We start from the raw sequence: 17,968 nt of genomic DNA, 5'->3' as shown, positions 1-17,968 counted from the left end.
CCGGCACGGTCTCCCCGGACCCTGCCGGGCCGGGCCGGCGGGGTGAGGAGAAGCAGTGGAGCAGGGAGCAGAAGCGCCAGGGGCAGTGGTCGCTGCGCGGCGGCGGCGCGGCGGCGGCGGCTCCCCTGGAGGCCGGGGATGTGGGAGAGGCGGTGGCAGCAGCGGCGGAGGCGGCGCTGCGGACCCGGGGGAAACTGCTGGCTGACAGGACACCCGGGAGAGACGTGAGGGAGCCGCCGCTGCCGCCTCTTACCCCCGAGCGGAGCTGGGCTCGAGAGGGCGACCCTGTGCTCCCCTGGCCCGCGGGCCAGCCGGCGCGAGGCAGAGGCGGGAAGCCGGTCTCGGCCCGGCCAGGCTCCGGGCGGCGGCGGCCGCGGAGCAGCAGCCTCGGCGCGACGTGGAGGGCTGGAGGCGGCGGCGATGCACTAGGCCTCTCTCTGGGGCGGCTGCCCGGAACCGCAGGTAGGTGTCGGGCCAGTCCCCCGCTGCCCACTGCGCTCCGGGGCCCTGGCTCACTCCGACCTACTGCGGAGAGAGGGACCGAGACCCCACCCCCTCTGTCTCCTTCCTGGCCCGAAGCGGACATAGTTTCGGTCACAAGTGACCGGCGCCGAAGCTTCCATTCTCCTCTCCGCTACCTTCTTTTCCTTGTCACTCTCCCTTTGGGATCCTGGCCCACTGCTCTGCTCCTCTGCTGTCGGCGGCCGCTGACGCCGGTCTCGCCCTTCGCCGGGATCCCGGCTCTGGAACTTCCATCACTCCTCTTGGATCCTGACCCCAAACTTTTCTTGTCTTCTTCCAGCCGGGCCCTTAACCCGTTTTGGAGCCTTTTGGGATAATTTTTATTAAATATTTTTCAATTTCCCTCCAGCTCTGGGAAAAACTAACCTAAAGAATAATTCGGTGTTTTGCAGTTAGGCAATTTAAGCTCGCAATAATTGGTTCAGTAGTTTTCTTCCGTTGTGCTTCCTTCTATATCTGCATGATACAAAGGTAGGCCATCCCTGCCCTCCCCTTGTCGTTTGGGAACTTTTGCCTGACCATTATCATTAGCTACTGCTCTGCCCATGTGTTGAGTTCAGGATGGTATTTTTAGAATTTTGGCCGACCAGAGTTGCAAAAAAATTTTTCTTGTTTTAAATTCTCTTTTAGCCAGCTTTATTTATTTATTTGTATTTTATAGAGGCTCCACTTTTGAAGAATTGTTTGAAGCCAATTGTTCTAATTGGCTCTACTTCTGACTTGTCAAACCCAGGGCAGTCTTAAAAGTAAATGCTTACTTGGCAAATGATATCATATTAAATTATTTGTAGTATACAGATAATCATATTGTTGTAACTTTAGCTGTAGATCTTGATGAACCTTCACTTTTATTAATCTGATGGGGAGTTCTAATTGGGAAAGCACAAGTACCTTAAGAGCCTAATTGATTACTGAGCAGTTATGATAGAACAGATGGGATTTGTTTGACTCTATTTGTACTACAGTCAGAGTCTGATTTCCTAGAAATGGGTATTGGTGGTTCATAGTGATCATCATTGCTCCTGATAAGCTTAGACAGATCAATATATGTAATTGATAATTTTGGTTTTTGGTAGATGTTTGCAATTTTATTGTTATTTGGCTAATTTAAAATCATGTTCTGGTAATTTTAGAATTATTACATTACCAGTCTGTTCACAATAAAACTGTAAAGACTATGCTTTGTTATTGATATTCATATATCTTGTTCCTGTAGAAGTATTGTTAACTACTTCGTTTGACTTTCTGAAATGTTTTTCATTGTTTTTGAAATTGTCACTGGTAAGATCATCCAGTTTAAAGGAAAAGATGATTAAATTTGCGTATAATTGTTTTCTTGAAAAGTTAAAATTTATTTCTGGATAAAATAATTAAATTTTTATGTCAGAATTGAAGTCAAATCTTATATAACCCATGAAATGGCAAACTGCAGAATTTGTTTTAATTACACTCCTTTTTCTATCAATAAAAGTTGATTAAAATTCCTTTTTTCTGCTCTTAGCTTTTTCTTCTTTTTTCCTTTTCGGTCCTGGTGATTTATCCCAGGGCCTCACACATGGTAGGCAAGTGCTCATAACTTTTTAAAAATAGCTTTTTTTTTTTGAGTTATAATTAATAACATACCATAAATACCCTCGTGTAAAATGTGATTCAGTGGGTTTTAGCATATTTACTGAGTTCTCTGACCAGCACCATAATAGAATTTTAGAAGATTTTCATCACCCCCAAAAGCCTTGTACCCATTAGCAATTACTTCCCATTCTCTCATATTACCTGCAGCTCTAGGCAATCACTAATCTACTTTTTATCTCAATATTTGCCTAATGTGGGCCTTTCATACAAATGACATTAACTCAAAATTTCTTGAAAAGTTATGCTTTTAAAATCAATTTACTTGTTTTATTTATTTGGGTCAGGGAATAAACAACTGGTCACCCGATATTTAAAGGGATATTGTAAACAACAGATATACTGTTTGGTTAACATAAGTACAAAATTTGGAGAAAGAAAAAAGCATCAATGGCTTCAGTGACCTGAAGAGTTAGTTGTGTCCACCAGGGCTAAGTCAAAGTTAGAGGAGGAGTTTTGCCACTGAATATTAGGATATCAAGTTGGAAAAAGATCTTAAAAGTTAATCTGCTTCTTCCTGCTTACTTCACAAATAGTTGGCAGGGACCATATTAGGAAATCTAAAAGGTAGAAGCTTGAATCTCTAGGATGCCTGGCTTAAGAACCGCAATGTGGCCCTGTAAAACAAGAAATGGGGAGTGTGGTTGGGGGTACGTTGGTTGTTAGAATTGTTTAGATTCTCATGTGTATTTGACATTTTGCTAGCAGAGCTTGGAAAGAACTTGGACATTCTTCCAACTTTGAGGACAAGGGGGTGACTAAAGTATCTCTGTAAATGAAATGCTTTACCTAAACACAGCAGATATATTATTTAGATAGTTTCTTGTATTGTTAACATTTTTTAAAATCCAAATTTTAAAAAGAACTATTTTCTAAAAATTGTAATTAACAAATGATTGTAGTCTTCCTTTTTCAAAGATCCAGAGCCCTAACATGGTTCTTCAAGGGCAGTTTAGCCTTCCAAGGGACTTTTGACAGTGTGTGGGGACATTTTTGGTTGTTAGAACTGAGGAGGGTACTGTTGGCATGTAGCCAGGGGTGTTGCTAGCTATTGTACACTAGTAAAAGACATACCCCATCCACACAACAAAGAATTGTCTGACTCAAAATGTCAATAGTGCTATTATAAATCTGTTGTTTGTATGATTCTGGTAAAGACTGGAGATGGTGTTCATGACCCTCACCTGGTAGAGAAATACTCTCCACTTAACACTTGAAATTTTCTAGCAACTCTGCTGGGAGGGAAAAGTAAAAAGAAGTCTATTAATGACATAAAGAATATATATATTCTTTACTTTGTAGTTGTCTTCAAATCTGAAGATAAATACTTTTCCCTCCCTTAAAATGCAGCTTTATATTACATAGATTTGAATTATATTTATAGTTTTGAATTATTGGTTATTGTTGCATAGGTTTTTAAAATTTGAAATAAACATGGTGTATCTTTAGCCAGAGTGATTCCCCCCACCCGTCCACTTGCAGCTTCAACTGCCAAGAAAGAAGTTATCTAAGTGTTTTGATTAATTAATATATGTATGCTTGTACATATATATGTTATGAATATCCAGAAAAGTTCACACTTTATACTCGAATCTCATCTTATTTTCCCATTAGGCAATTGGCATTTTGTGCTTAGCATTTTGAGTTCATTTGATTAAAATACATAAAGTTAATCTCTTATAGTTTTGATTCTTATTTAATATGTTTTTTTTTTTTTGTGTGTGTGTGTGTGTGTGTGTGTGTGTGTGTTGCTGGGGATTGATCCCAGGGCCTCGTGCATGTGAGGCAAGCACTTTACCAACTGAGTTATATCCCCAGCCCCCCTATTTAATGTTTTTAACAAGTTAGTGGTGAAAAATGATCGACAGTTGGGACCATTTTTGCTACTTAGTATCCATTTGACCTTAGAGAAGTCAGGATCTTTCTGATCCATGGTTTGTCATCTGTAAAATAATGGTAGTATTGATTCCTGTATTACAAGGTTATTATAAGAATTAAATGAGTTAATGTATATTAAGATGCTATGTCAACTACATAAGTGTTAGTTAATTGTTTCAGAAGTATCAAATTAGAAAGCAATATAGAAGTTGCCAAAGATGGGAATTGAGAGATAGCAAGGCCGAGAACCATGACTGATGACAGGCCCTAAGAAGAAGAGAAATACTAAGTATATATTTCCATCTATCTATAATAAATTTATAGAAGAATTAGTATATCACCATATACAAGTACAAATTGACTTAATACAAGTATAAACTGACTTCCTTCAGTAGCCCTTGAGATTTTCATTCTTACAGTATAATAACTGATTAATATAATGGTGAAATTAAGTTATCAAGAAAGGGTTACCTTGGCTGGGCATGGTGGTGCACACCTGTAATCCTAGCAACTCAGGAGGCTGAGGCAGGAAGACTACAAGTTCAAAGCCAGCCTCAGCAATTTAGCAAGCCCTTGAGCAATTTAGAGAGACCCTGCTCAAAACTTAACAAAATAGCTGGGGATGTGGTGCTGTGGTTAAGCACCTCTGGATTAATTCCCCAGTACCAAAAAAAAAAAAGTGTGTGTGCAGGGGCAGGGGGTTAACTTGTTTCAAATTATGTATTTGAGAAAACATTTTCATGTTTTTGAAATAAGTATTTTATTTCAGATTTTCTTTTGGGAATTGACTTTTTACAAAAAAATTTAGACTTTCCAAGAGTAAGCTATAGTTATTTGGATTACTTACTTTTTTGAGAATAATTCCTTTTGTCTGCATTTAGTATGGATAACTTCTTTTGCATTTGAAAGGTTATTTTGTAGCCAGTGATAATTGTTCCTTAAATGGGAGGGCTTAACTGAAGAAATAGGGGTTTTAAGCCTACTCATCATTTGTAAAATTCTCATCCTGTTCTAGGTTTGTTTCTTTTTCTATTATTTTCAACATCTCTTTATGCAGAGAGTTACTTTGATTTTTCTATATATCCAGTAGTCCATTGTTGTGCTTAGCATTTTGAGTTCATTTGATTAAAATACATAAAGTTAATCTCTTATAAAGTTTTGTTAGCTGGTCAACTTCCCTTAATCATACAAAAGTAAGGTATGGAAGTAGATGAAGCTCTAACTAGTCAGTATGATTTTTCAGGAGGTAGCTTGAAGGTTATTAGCAGTAATATTCAGAGTAAGCCATGTGGTAGTATTAGTAAGAATTTTTCTTAATACAATGGACTTTAAAAATTGAATTTTAGTAAATAGAATTAAATTTTCATAGGAAAAAAATAATTATGTGAATTTGGATAATTTTGCATTCAAACAGTTGACTTTTTTAACTCAAAGGACATTTAAAGAGTAGGTGTTTGCGTATGAATATTATGGTGATGCATGATATTTTATGAATTTCTTTTATAGAGTGAATGAAGTATGATTTTGAAATCATAAAAATTATGTCAAGAAAGTTCATGCCCTAGACATCTTTATTTACTTATTTGCAATTTGATTAAACTGAAGAAGAACAGGAGGCAGATTGTAAAGGGAGTTTATGCCAGAGATTTTAGACCTGATGAGAGTAACTTAAACAAATGTGAATTTTAGAGAAAATGGTTTTGAAGTTGAGGGAGATTAGGATCAAGAAAGAACTTTTGGTACAATACTCTCACAACAGTAATCTTCAAATAAAGTCCTTAATTGTAGTAGTGGCAATTGGAATGGAGATTTAAGGGAAGGATTTGTGGTATGTTTGGAGGTAGAATCCATAGGCCAATCTGACTTGGTAGAGAAATTGAAGAATATGAAGATGTGAGGGAGTCACATTGGCTCTATGGTTCCTAGTTTGGGAAATACATAGATGGTGTTGCTGTTAATTAAGTTAGAGAAGATATCAAATTTTGGCAGCTGGAGAAGGTAAATAAAGACGGCAGATAATGAGTTTTAAGTTTTGTATATCCTGAATTTTAGGTATCTATTATGAAACATGTAGTTAGTGCCCAGTATATGCAGTTATAAATTGGAATGTGGGACACCGAAGAGATTGTGACTGGAGAAACATCTGAAATTTTAGTTTTCTCCCTCTCCTCTAACATTAAGTTCAGGGTTTTTTGTGTTTGTGTGTGTGTGTGTGTGTGTGTTGCTGGGAATTGAACCCAGGGCCCTGTGCATATAAGGCAAGCACTCTACCAACTGAGCTTTATCCTCAGTTCAAGTTCAATTTTAATGTATCTTTCACCTAGATGATTGCAAATTTCCTATCTGGTCTTCTAGTCTTGGTACATCTTCTGTACTATTGTCAGTGGCCTTTATAAAGGGTAAATCTGATTATATCATTCTTCTGCTTAAATTATTTGTAACTTTCATCATCCTGATGAAATACATATTCCTTATTCCTTTAACAGATTTATAAATTCCTTTAAGTTCTTTTTCCAAATTACCTTTTTAGCCTTGATGACTCACCACAACTTATCCCATCCTCCACGAATATAATTTTATCAGGCATATTGAATTATTTGTGGTTTCTGATAACATGTTTTGTTATGGTTTGGATCTTAAATGTTCCCAAAGAGAGCTCATATGTTGAAGGTTTCATCCTCAGCTGATGGAGCTATTGGGAGGTGGTGGAAAATTTAGAAGTTGAGGCCTAGTCAGAGGAAGTAGGTCATTGGGGATGAGCCCTTGAAAGAAAGCTGTGTTGGGACCCTGACTCCTTCTTCTTATCTTTCTCTTTGCTTCCTGGCTGCCATGAAGTTAGCAGCTTTACTTCACCATGAGTGTCCTGCCATGATGTTCTTCCTCACCACAGACCCAAAGCAATGAGGCCAAGTGGTCATGGGCTGAAACTATGAGCCAAAATAGACCCACTGCCTCCCTCTCTTTGTGAATTTCCTCCTTTGAAAAGTAGAGGCCATTTGTTCCAGAGTATTCTCCACATTCTGAATTGATCTCTTTCCTTACAGTTAGATTCTGTGAGACATTTCTGGCAAGACTGCCACAAAGATGATGTATGACCCTCCTACTGTATTATAGTATGTATCGACAGGCACTTCATATCAGGCTGCCCCTGTATTGGTAATGCACACTTGGTCATTTGGTATAGGTGGAGCCTGACAATTCTGTATTGTTTAATAAATAAATAATAGGGTGATGCTTAATGGCGATGTAGATATTCTGTGCCCTAACCTTATTTTCTTTTTGGTAATGCTGGGGATTGAACGCAGGGCCTTTGAACCTGCGAGGGAAGCGCACTACTGTTGAACTGTGTTCTTAGGCCTCAACAGCTTTTTAACCAATGGTTTTGGCATACACTAATGGTCCTTGCTTAAATAAAGTGCTACCTTGGAGGATTACAAATGGTTGTTTTCTAACTTTTCCATCCTTCTACGTTTATTGCCTTTATTGACTTTTGAGAGCTTTGAGGTCAGGTTAGATGAAAATTGAATATAGGCCATTGAGTTTAGAAATCAGGCCATTACCAACCTTTTTCTGAACCAGGCCTGAAGATGGAAGACATTGCTAAAGAGATAGAGAAAATGAAGATTTGCTAATGAAGGGGATGAAGAATTCTCACTGAAGGAAGTAGGTTCTAGGAAAGAAGTTTAATTTGATACTTTTGTTGTTGTTGTTTGTTTGGTTGATGAAGATATTGAAGATAGGAGAGTCAGGGAATAATTAATAGAATAATGTCCCAGAAGAAATGGGAAGATGTGAGGTTAAGAACAGCCAGTTAACTCTGAAAAGAGTAGACACCTATATTCTGCTTCTATTTGTATAGATGAGAATTAGGTATATTTGGATATGAGGAGGGTCATCTGAAAACTCTTTTTAAACAGTTACTTTTGAGCATAGAATTGATGGAGGTTGGCTAGGGAACACAAAGAAGGTGGTAAACATGTTACATATACTGTGGGGAATGGGAAAGGGAAATGTTTCAAGATAAGTGAAAGGATTGAAAGAGAGTCTGTTGAAGTAATTGACCATGGGATTCAAGCTAAGTAGAGAAGTTAGTAAGGCATAAGTGAGCTAAGACCCAAATAATGGAGAGGAATGCAGAGGTGATGCCAAACTAATTGATGAACATTGTTACTTTTTTCTTAAAACTAACATTTATTTCTATTCTTGAGCCACTTACTGACTTAATGCAGATGCGTCTATCTATTTTGCTTTATTTTTCCTAAAATGAAAATTCCTTGAAAGCATTATATTTATTCTTACTTAGCATTTATTGAGTACTTAGATTATTTGAAGACCTTGCCCATTAGAGATCAGGTATAAAACATATATAATTAATAAAGATAGACTGTTAACACTAGATTATTTCTATTTTGAAAGGAAGAAAGGTAGAGCGGTTCCCAAACTGTATAAATCCAAGTGTTGTTTTATCTTTGTGAATATATTAATACATGATTTCTTTTAGCAATTATTTTCAAAGCAGAACAGAGTATACAGATTTTAACTTTACTTTTGTATAGACATTTTAGTAACTGTCTAACGGTTTATATATTTGAAATGTATTTATTCTTCACTAACTGAATGAGTGATTTTACTTGTTAATCTTTGACCAGGATACCAAAAACACAATACCAGTGTGAATCTGGCTTACTTTGATTTACAGAAATTTCACAAGTAATATATCAATGCTATTTTTGTTTTTCACTGAAACTTTTACACGCTAGACACAGTTAGACCTGGTGACCCTGAATTCCTGAATTTCAATGACTCATAACTATGTTATAAGTTTCTAATGAGTACTGGGAAAAAATACTTTTATTTTGAATAATACTTAGATTTTGAAACTAAATGTTATTTAATGAGGATATTTGTGATTTTTTATCCCTGATAAGGATGTCATATGAAATAGCAATTATTTTATAGGTCATTTAAAAATATTTAAATCTAATATTACAAATGGTTATAATTTTTATTTTTCTAGCCAACATTAGCTCTTACTGTTCCTTGTTACTGCTAAATCAAAAGTAAATAAGCAACTTCAGGAAGCAAATGCATTCAGTTTCTGACAAGATTCAGGGTCTCTTAAATGTCCCATGGGGATGTAAGGAAAAAGCAAAATAGATTACTAAAACTTTGTTCTTATTTTCTGGGTTCCTTTAGCTTTGTACATACTTCTTTAATGCTCAAGATGCGTATACAAATACTTATATATATGACAGCCTAAATTAGTTTGTATTTCTTGAAAGTTCAGATTGATTGTTATGTTTAAATTTTTAATTCATTATTTTTCTTTTAAAATATTTTTTTAGTTATAGATGGACACAATACCTTTATTTAATTTATTTATTTTTATGTGGTGCTGAGGATCAAACCCCATGCTTCACTCATGTGAGGCACTCGCTCTATCACTGAGCCAAGACCCCAGCCCTTTACTTTTTAAATATTTTTTATTTGTTCTAATTAGTTATGTATGACTGTAGAATGCATTTTTGCTATATCATACATAAATGGAGTATAACTTTTCATTCATCTGGTTGTACATGATGTAAAGTTATGTAAGCATGTATGCACATAGGGTAATAATATCTGATTCATTCTACTATCGTTCCTACTCCCATGCTCCCTCCCCTCCCTTTACTCCCCTCTGTCCAAATTACCTCTATTCTTCCTCCCCTCCTTATTGTGAATTTGCATCTGCACATCAGTTAGCTTTATTACTGAGCTCATTGTGAGCAATAATATATGATATGCAATTAAAACATTTTTAAGTACTTTAAAATTATGATTATTAGATTTTGTCAAGTGATAAATCCTAAATAGTGTTTAGAAGTATACTGTTATTTATGTCTAGGTTGTATGAAAGAAACTTAACTATACCATTTACCAGAGATTGGCTCTTAAAATTCTAAAAATATAGAAATGTTCTTAGAATATGAGATATTGGAAGTCTTTTGTAGGCACACAGCAAGAAACCAAACAGACAGGTGAGATTAAAGAGAGGATGTAGGCAGAGTTTTTTTTCCTATGATAAAAACAAGACAACAAACAAAAACCCTCCTGATTTTTATCAAATTGACCTTTGGTAGGACATTATGTATTTTTTTTTTTTTTTGCATATATTAAATCCTTCTAATTTGGGGAAGTCAAGTTTGCCATATTTTGTTTGCTTTTATTATTAATGTAGTTAAGTACTGATTTTTCTTTTTTATTAAATTTAAATTCAAAATCATATTAAAATAAGTTTTCTTTGTCCAGCTCCAATGTAAAAAAACTTCCCCACTTTGTCTCCATTATCTCATTACAAACAGACATGTTATAAATGATTATTTATAAGTCAATTTGGAATTCAGAATGTTTTTGGTTGAAAGGACTAAGATGATGGCTTGTAGTAGCTCTTCTATCCCACATTCTAGATGAATAATTATCCCTTTGCTAAGAAAGTATAATAAGTTACACTGATGAAAATATATAGTACCCTTTTCCTTAAAAAAAGTTTTTTCAGTAGTATAAGTCCTGTAAAATGCTTTATCACAGTTAGATGTTAATTCTTCCTGTCATTTAATAGAAGACATAAGTAATATGCTAGTATAGTTATGTTACTATAGTAAGGTTAGGTTAGTGATAATAGTAATTGATCTGATAAGGAGGGAAAGAAGGAAAAAGAACTAGGTGTCTAATGAGTGGAAGGCAATAGTGAAATAATTTAGATTTTCTTAATTGGGGAAGCCATGTGGTACAGAAACAGGAGTGGAATTTTGAATCAGAAAATCTGAATTCAAATCCTATCTTCATAACTATCTAATTAAGTGTTCTGAAGCCAAGTTAGTCTTTAGTCTATTTCTTCATCTATTTGATGTAGATCGTTGAGTCACTCATGGATTGGGTCATTCAGAAATGCTTTTCTTCCAAGATTGTTTTGAAGACCAACAAACCAATCTGAATGGAATTGAGAGATTATGAAGTATATAGTGTTTAGTATAATTCTTACTCTTGTCTTTATGGTGCTCCCTTCTCTATCATCCTTCTTTCTTTCACTGATAATGTATTTTCACTGCACTCTTGATTATATCTTCAGAGGACATTAGAATTAGTCATGGGATTGAAGCAATCTCCAGTTTTACCAAGTTCCAACTGGTTTTCCCTGCCTGCTCATGCAATAGATGAGGGCACTGGGTATAGGATTAGGATGAAGCAACTAGCTCTTCTAGGTCAGTTTGCTTATTTTCTCACTGTCGCCTGACAAAAGTCCTTTGTTTCTCTAGATGGAGCACAAAGCTAAGGTGCCTTATAGTCCCTAGGCTTGGTATTCTTTTTTTTTTTTTCCTCTACCTTTCTTTTTCTGGCTTTATCATCACTTTTCAGTACCCCTGCCACCATCCCCAGCCACATTCCTTGCCACAGGTGCAGGCACTGTTCTATGCTTTTCTTATAATAAATTGTGTCTGCACATATTGATTTGCTGCTTCCCGTTTTCCTTTTTCTTCCTCTTCAGGACTAGGACTAAACAAACAAACTTAAAAACAGGGGGGTGGGGGTTGGGGTGGGGGCGGGACACACCAAAAAAGGCAGCTCAGGATCCTAAAGATAAAATTGATTTTAAAAGTTTGGCATAGTCCAAATGTTAATCCTACATATTTGTAATAATAATAGTAATTGCAATTATTTGTTGTCTAATATGTGCTAAAACTCTTACAACATTCCTATGAGAAAGATGTTGCTGGTGTTCCATTATACAAATGAGGAAACTGAGACATGTGAAGGTTTAAAAGTTTTCAAAAGTCATACAACTAATAAATGACAGAGATTTAACTACCTATAGATAGTATTCCTAAGCAGTATATTATATTATGCTTTAAAAAAGCATAAAATAAAATTTTAGAAATACAAGTAATGTTATACCAACAAAAATATATTTTAGACATAGGTTTTATTTTATTTTGAAAATATGTAGACTTACATGAGACATTATTATTGGCTTCTGTGTCCTTACCTCCTTTCCATAGTATTTATTCATTTGTTCATTCTGTGAACATTCATGCAGTTTATTGAATGCTTAGACTCTGTTGGCTATAGTATAGGACAGTAGACGACGTAAGTATTAAGTTTACAGTATATTGGGGGAAATGGGGAACAAGCAGATAAATAAATCACTTTTAATTTGAGAAAGTACTATAAAGATTTATAAACTATAATGCTTGTGATAGAAAATAGTGTGTGGGGTGTTTTGGGTTGTGGGGAATGAAGGGAAAGAAATGCTTAGAAATAGTAGTAAGGAAAGACTGGTTCTAGGCAGAGCTACAACCACTGTCAACATTTTGTTGTATATTTTTCTGTATATTGTATTGTTATAAATTTTTTTAGCAAAATGAGATTGTACTATGTGTTCTGTTTTATTATGTTATGGTTGAGTCTCTTGAACAATGGCTGAACATTGTATTTTAATTTCCTCACCTTATATTCTAGTCCAGCCTCTGCAGTCTGGCTTTCATAACTGGAGTTGACGTTGTTTTCTGATTCGACTGATAACTTCCTAATTGCCAAATTTGAAGGAGGTTTTTCTTTCCTTATTATTTTATTTGCACATTCTGGGTGGATATTTCTCTCCTGTCTTTCTTCCCACTCTTATGAATGTTTCTTCTATTACAAACTTTTTTTTTTTTTTTTTTTTTTTTTTTTTTTGGTGCTGGGGATTGAATCCAGGGCCTTTTACATGCTGTGCATATGTTTGCTCTACCACTGAGCTACACCCCTCCAACAACACAGATTTTTATCTACCCCCCACCCCCTTTCTCTCTTTTTTTGCAGTACTGGGGTTTGATGGGGCTTTCTACATGCTAGGCAAGCATTCCAACACTAAGCTACCTCTCCAGTCCTTTATGTATCTTTCTTTCATTTCTTTCTTCAGAAATGTTATTGGAGTCTTTTTAGGTTCTGTATTTGGTCCTATTCTGTTATTAATACACTCCCAGAATGATGTATTTGGCACCAAAATTTTAAAGTATATAACGAATTATCACAATCTTGTAGATAAAGTCCAAACTTATTTGTAAGGTATTACCCAGTTTAAGCTTAACCTTCACAAATATTTGCTCTAAGGATTCATATCAGCATATCCAGTCAGTCCATATGTCCACCCACAAAGGGAGTAACAGTGGTATCCTTCATTTAGTTCATCCTTGTGATGTAACATAGTATCCATGAGTAGTTAAGTGGGCTTACAGATTTTGTTATCTAGTTTTAACTAAAGGGAAAACTTGAATGAAAGGTATTACTAATAATAGGAGTACAAGTAAATAAAGTGCAAAGCTAGGTTTTCTTCCTACCTATAGGCTTCAGTAGCTATATATGTTAGTTCTTAATAGTTGTCTAATTTTGCTGTGTGGTTGGACTTTTTAAAAACATTTTTTAGTTATAGTTATTTTATTAAATAAAATTTATTTTATTTAATTATTTTTATGTGGTGCTGAGGATCGAACCCAGTGCCTCACATGTGTAGGCAAGCACTCTACCACTGAGCCAAAGTAGTAGAGCCCTAGATTTGTTTTTTAGCAGCAATAAAAAATGTTCTAAGGGCTGGAGTTGTGGCTCAGCGGTAGAGTGCTCACGCATTCGAGGCCCTGGGTTCGATCCTCAGCACCACATAAAAATGAATAAATAAAATAAAGGTATTGTGTCCAACTACAACTAAAAAAATATTTTAAAAAAAAGTTCCAAATTTTCTGATCTTTTGAGAGACAACATGTGGACTAACAATAGAATTTAGCCAAAGAAATGGGTAAACAAAGAACAGTGCACTTACTCTGTTCCTTCCAAGCATTTTATGTTTTATTTACTTTTTTAAGAAATAGGATCTCACTATGTTGTCGAGGCTTTCCCCAAACTCCTGAGCTCAGGTGATCCTCCCATCTTAGTCTCTCCATACTTGGAGAGTTGTGCCATTATGCCCAGTTTAATTTAAACAATGAGTGAGAAAATAGTTAATTTTCTAAAGGCACTATGCTGTGAATGTATTTTGAAAATGGATGTTTGGAAATAATCATGTGATTTTGTTCCTAAAAATATGAACTTTTAAAAATAAAACAAACAAAATTTTCTAATCTATTAAAAATCCTCCAGATGATGGGTTTAGAAATTGTAATCAGTGATGGGCTGGGGTTTTAGCTCAGTGGTAGAGTTCACCTCGCACTGTGGGACATGGGTTTGATCCTCAGCACCACATAAAAATAAAATAAAGGTATTGTGTCCATCTACAACTAAAAAAAATTTAAAAAAAAAAAAAAAGCAGTGATGTGGTGTTGTATTTTTTCCATTTGGTTTCATATACATGTGTGTGATACTCTTTTTACCTACAGCAGGCTTTAAACCCAGGCATTAAAATAAATGGAACTGAGAACCATATATCTGAATCACTTTCATAAAGTATGAAGATTTTTGACACGGCATAGCAGGTCACACTGTTCTCAATTAAAATGAGAATAGAAAGATTTTATACATTAACTAATAAAAATATTTTTAAAAGTCTTCTTTCTCATCTTTTCGATTTACATTTAGCTTAGTTTTATATTGTACATAATGTAATAACATAGTGGTACCCTGTATAATATATAAATGTATTTGCTTAAATATTTTTGCTTAAAGTTTTTAAGCTGATGGGTATATGATCAAAATGTTTGTAGACTACTGATACAGATAATCAGCATTCCAAGTTCAAAGGAAGGCTAGTTCTCTGTAGGTGAGAAAAACAAAAAGATTCATGGTAGAGGTAGGTATAAGGCTGAAGCTAATAATATTAGTGCTTTTTACATATTATTTCTGATTAACAAAGTAATTCACTTTCTAGGAGAACATTTGAAAAATTTAGGAAAGCACAGGCTAGCAAAAATTTAAAATGCCTTTAGTTCTGTCCTTTGAACTCAACTACTATTAATATTGTTGTTAATACCCTACAGTGTTTTTGCAAGTATGTGTATATATTAAGTTAGAAAATTGGGATCATACTTTGTTAATTTGAAAACTTTCTTCTTAACAGTACATCATAAACATTTTTACGTAATTAAATACCCTGCAATTCTATTTAAAATTTTAAAATTATACTTAAACACATGTTTAAACATGCAAAATATATTAATACACAAAAAACCAAAAACCACCTTAAAGCCTATTTATCTATAGTAAACCAAAGGCAAGTCTGATATGGAATGATTTTATTCAAGCAAAGAGTAAGGTACCTGCCATGAATTTAGAGCAAAAACTTTCATTTTTAAAGTTACAATAAAGCAGAATTAGGTAACCAAGACTTGTTCAAAGAGGAAAACAAGTACAGGGATTGATTTACTGGGTGAGAAAGGCAGGTAAAATTCAGCTAAAAACCCACTGGCCCAAGGTCAGCCAATTCCTTTCTTATGGGAGTAAATTCCTAGATGCCCTTAACCACTCCTTTCCTTTATTCTTCTCCTTACATGAGGCTATGTCGGAAGTCCCCTATGAGGTTCACACTCTGTATATATTAGGTAGCAGATTTCCCTTCTGTTCTCTTATAACAGCTTATTTTAAAAAAGATATCCTGAGGCAATTAACAAATTAAACATAAGCAGCCTCTACCAATTCATTAATGCACACGCTACTCAGGCTTTTTGCACCAAGTAATGCCTACGTATAGCCAAGACTAGCAGTTATCAACAGTACTAGAAACCCCCGGATCTGTCTTATTAACCATTCTTATTTAAAAGTTTGTTTCAGATTTTTCACTCTTAAAAGTAATTTTGGGATTATTTTGGTTAATATTTTCAAATATGGGGTACATTTGTTAAGCTATAAAATCTAGAAATGAAACAATTTAAAATGACTTTTAAAGGGAGAATAGGTATTAGGAAGATGATATAAACATTCTAGGACAAGTCATCTAGGATAGCATGATAAATTAGAAGGACAATTAGACCATTCTGTCTAAAGTAGAGATTATCCACAGATAATAGGAAATAAGCCTAAAAAGGAAGATGAGTAATAGATTGTAAAAACTGCAAATACCAGCTTACAAAGTTTGAGATTTGTCTGGGAGGTAATAAATAATCATTAAAGATTTTTGAGGGACTGGGAACATAGCTCAGTGGTAGACAGTTTGCCTAGTCTACACAAGGTTGTGGGTTCAGCCTGCAGCACTGCAAAATTATTTAGACTGGGAGCAGAGACACCAGTTAGGATACAGGAAATGTCCTTATGCTTAGCACAAGATTAATGAAGTATTTTAGAGTGAGGGTGATGTCATTATCTGCAACTTACTTTCAAACAATTCAGTATGACAGAAGCATGGTAGATTTTAAAGTAGGTTACTCCTTATGATACATAGGAGGAGGGAAATGATTAGTTAATATATCTGTAATGTTAATCACTCTAGTAAGATGTTTTGTGTAGATTGAAAATAGTAGACAAAAAAAGAAAAAAAAAAGACTTTGCCTATAATAAATAATCTCATGGGAAATCCAGAGTTGACTATAAGTAGTTTTGTATTGATATTCTTTGTAAACAGTAACTTTTACAATGTAGAAGTAAGTGAAGAAATTTTTGCATACTATTTGGGTAATGCCTGTGATAAATCTTAGCTTTTTTTTTTTTTTTAAATCAGACTTTTATCAGGAATCCCAATTTCTATATGTAGTATTATTGTTCTGCAACATAAAAATTTGATTGAACTCTGTTAAGTTTTTCTACATTTGAAGTTGTATATCATGCCATCTTGAGGTAGATTAAAGCAGTTATAAATGGAACATGCTTTTGTTATATTTTGTACTATTTAATATTTGACAAACGTGTAAAATACCTTTTCCCTCAAATTTTACTGTGAAAAATTTCAAACCTATAGAAAAGCGAAAGCATAGGATGTGCAATATTCATATACATTTCACTTAGACTTTTAAACATTTTGTCATGTTTGCTTTATCTGTATTTTTGCTGAATTGTTTGAAAGTAAGTTGCAGATAATGACATCACTCTCACTCTAAAATACTTCATTAATCTTGTGCTAAGCATAAGGACATTTCCTGTAGTCTCAACACCATTAATACTCTAAAAATAATTTCAAAATATCTAACATCCAGTCCATATTCAAGATTTTCCAGTTATCCCAAGAATGGATTAAAGCTAGTTTGTTCTTTTTGAACCAGGATTCAGTCAAAGCTAACAAATTAGCTTTGTCTTGTTATTTTCACAGATTCCATAGTCTCTGCATTTTCTTAGCAGACTGTTTTTATATAGTCAGAATGAATGGTTGATTATTTTCTTGCATTGAAAGTACTGAGGTAGATATGCAAGGAAGTCTGAGAAACATAATTTTTTAGCAATCTAGAGGAAAGTTAAGAGTAGTTGAGGGGCTGGGGTTGTGGCTTAGTGGTAGAGCGCTTTCCTAGCACAATGAAACACTGGGTTCAATCCTCAGCATCACATAAAAATAATAAAATAAAGGTATTATGTCAGTCTACAACTAAAAAAAATTTTTAAATGCAAAAAAAAAAAAAAAGTAGATGAGCTATTTGTCATGTGCTGTACCTGACTTGTATCTACTTCTTATTTCCTACTTTTTTCTGTTCACCAGATATTCTAACTTGGCCTGCCCACCCTCCCTCCTTTCTTCCCTCTCTTCTTTCCTCCCTCCCTCCCTCCCTTCCTTCCTTCCTTCCCTCCCTTCCTTCCTTCCCTCCCTCCCTTCCTTCTGCCCTCCCTCCTTTCCTTCTTCCTCCCTCCCCTCCCCTCCCTTTCCTCCCTTCCTTCCTTCCTTCCTTCCTTGTTAAAGCACATTATATTTCTGGGCCTTGCTATACCAATCTCTAAACATTTCATAGAAAATAATAAAATAATACAGTGTCTTCACTATCCAGTTGCAGTATTGCTTCATTTATAAAGTCTGACT

General features: G+C 35.1%; 1 protein-coding gene across 6 annotated transcripts in view; it reads left to right on the top strand.

The window, feature by feature from the left end:
• The first annotated feature begins 371 nt into the window (after nt 1-371).
• The window catches only part of Vps54 (VPS54 subunit of GARP complex), an 89,601-nt gene continuing 72,004 nt past the window's right edge, over nt 372-17,968 (top strand). For all 6 annotated transcript variants that reach the window (XR_011704349.1, XM_071601641.1, XM_071601639.1 and 3 more), the window contains exon 1: nt 372-462. The gene's annotated coding sequence lies outside the window, so the exon portion shown is untranslated. The remainder of the gene's footprint in view (nt 463-17,968) is intronic.

The sequence above is a fragment of the Marmota flaviventris genome, chromosome 14 (assembly GCF_047511675.1).
Source record: "Marmota flaviventris isolate mMarFla1 chromosome 14, mMarFla1.hap1, whole genome shotgun sequence".
In the NCBI taxonomy this organism is placed as follows: domain Eukaryota; kingdom Metazoa; phylum Chordata; class Mammalia; order Rodentia; family Sciuridae; genus Marmota; species Marmota flaviventris.
This window is presented reverse-complemented; position numbering and strand designations above follow the sequence as displayed.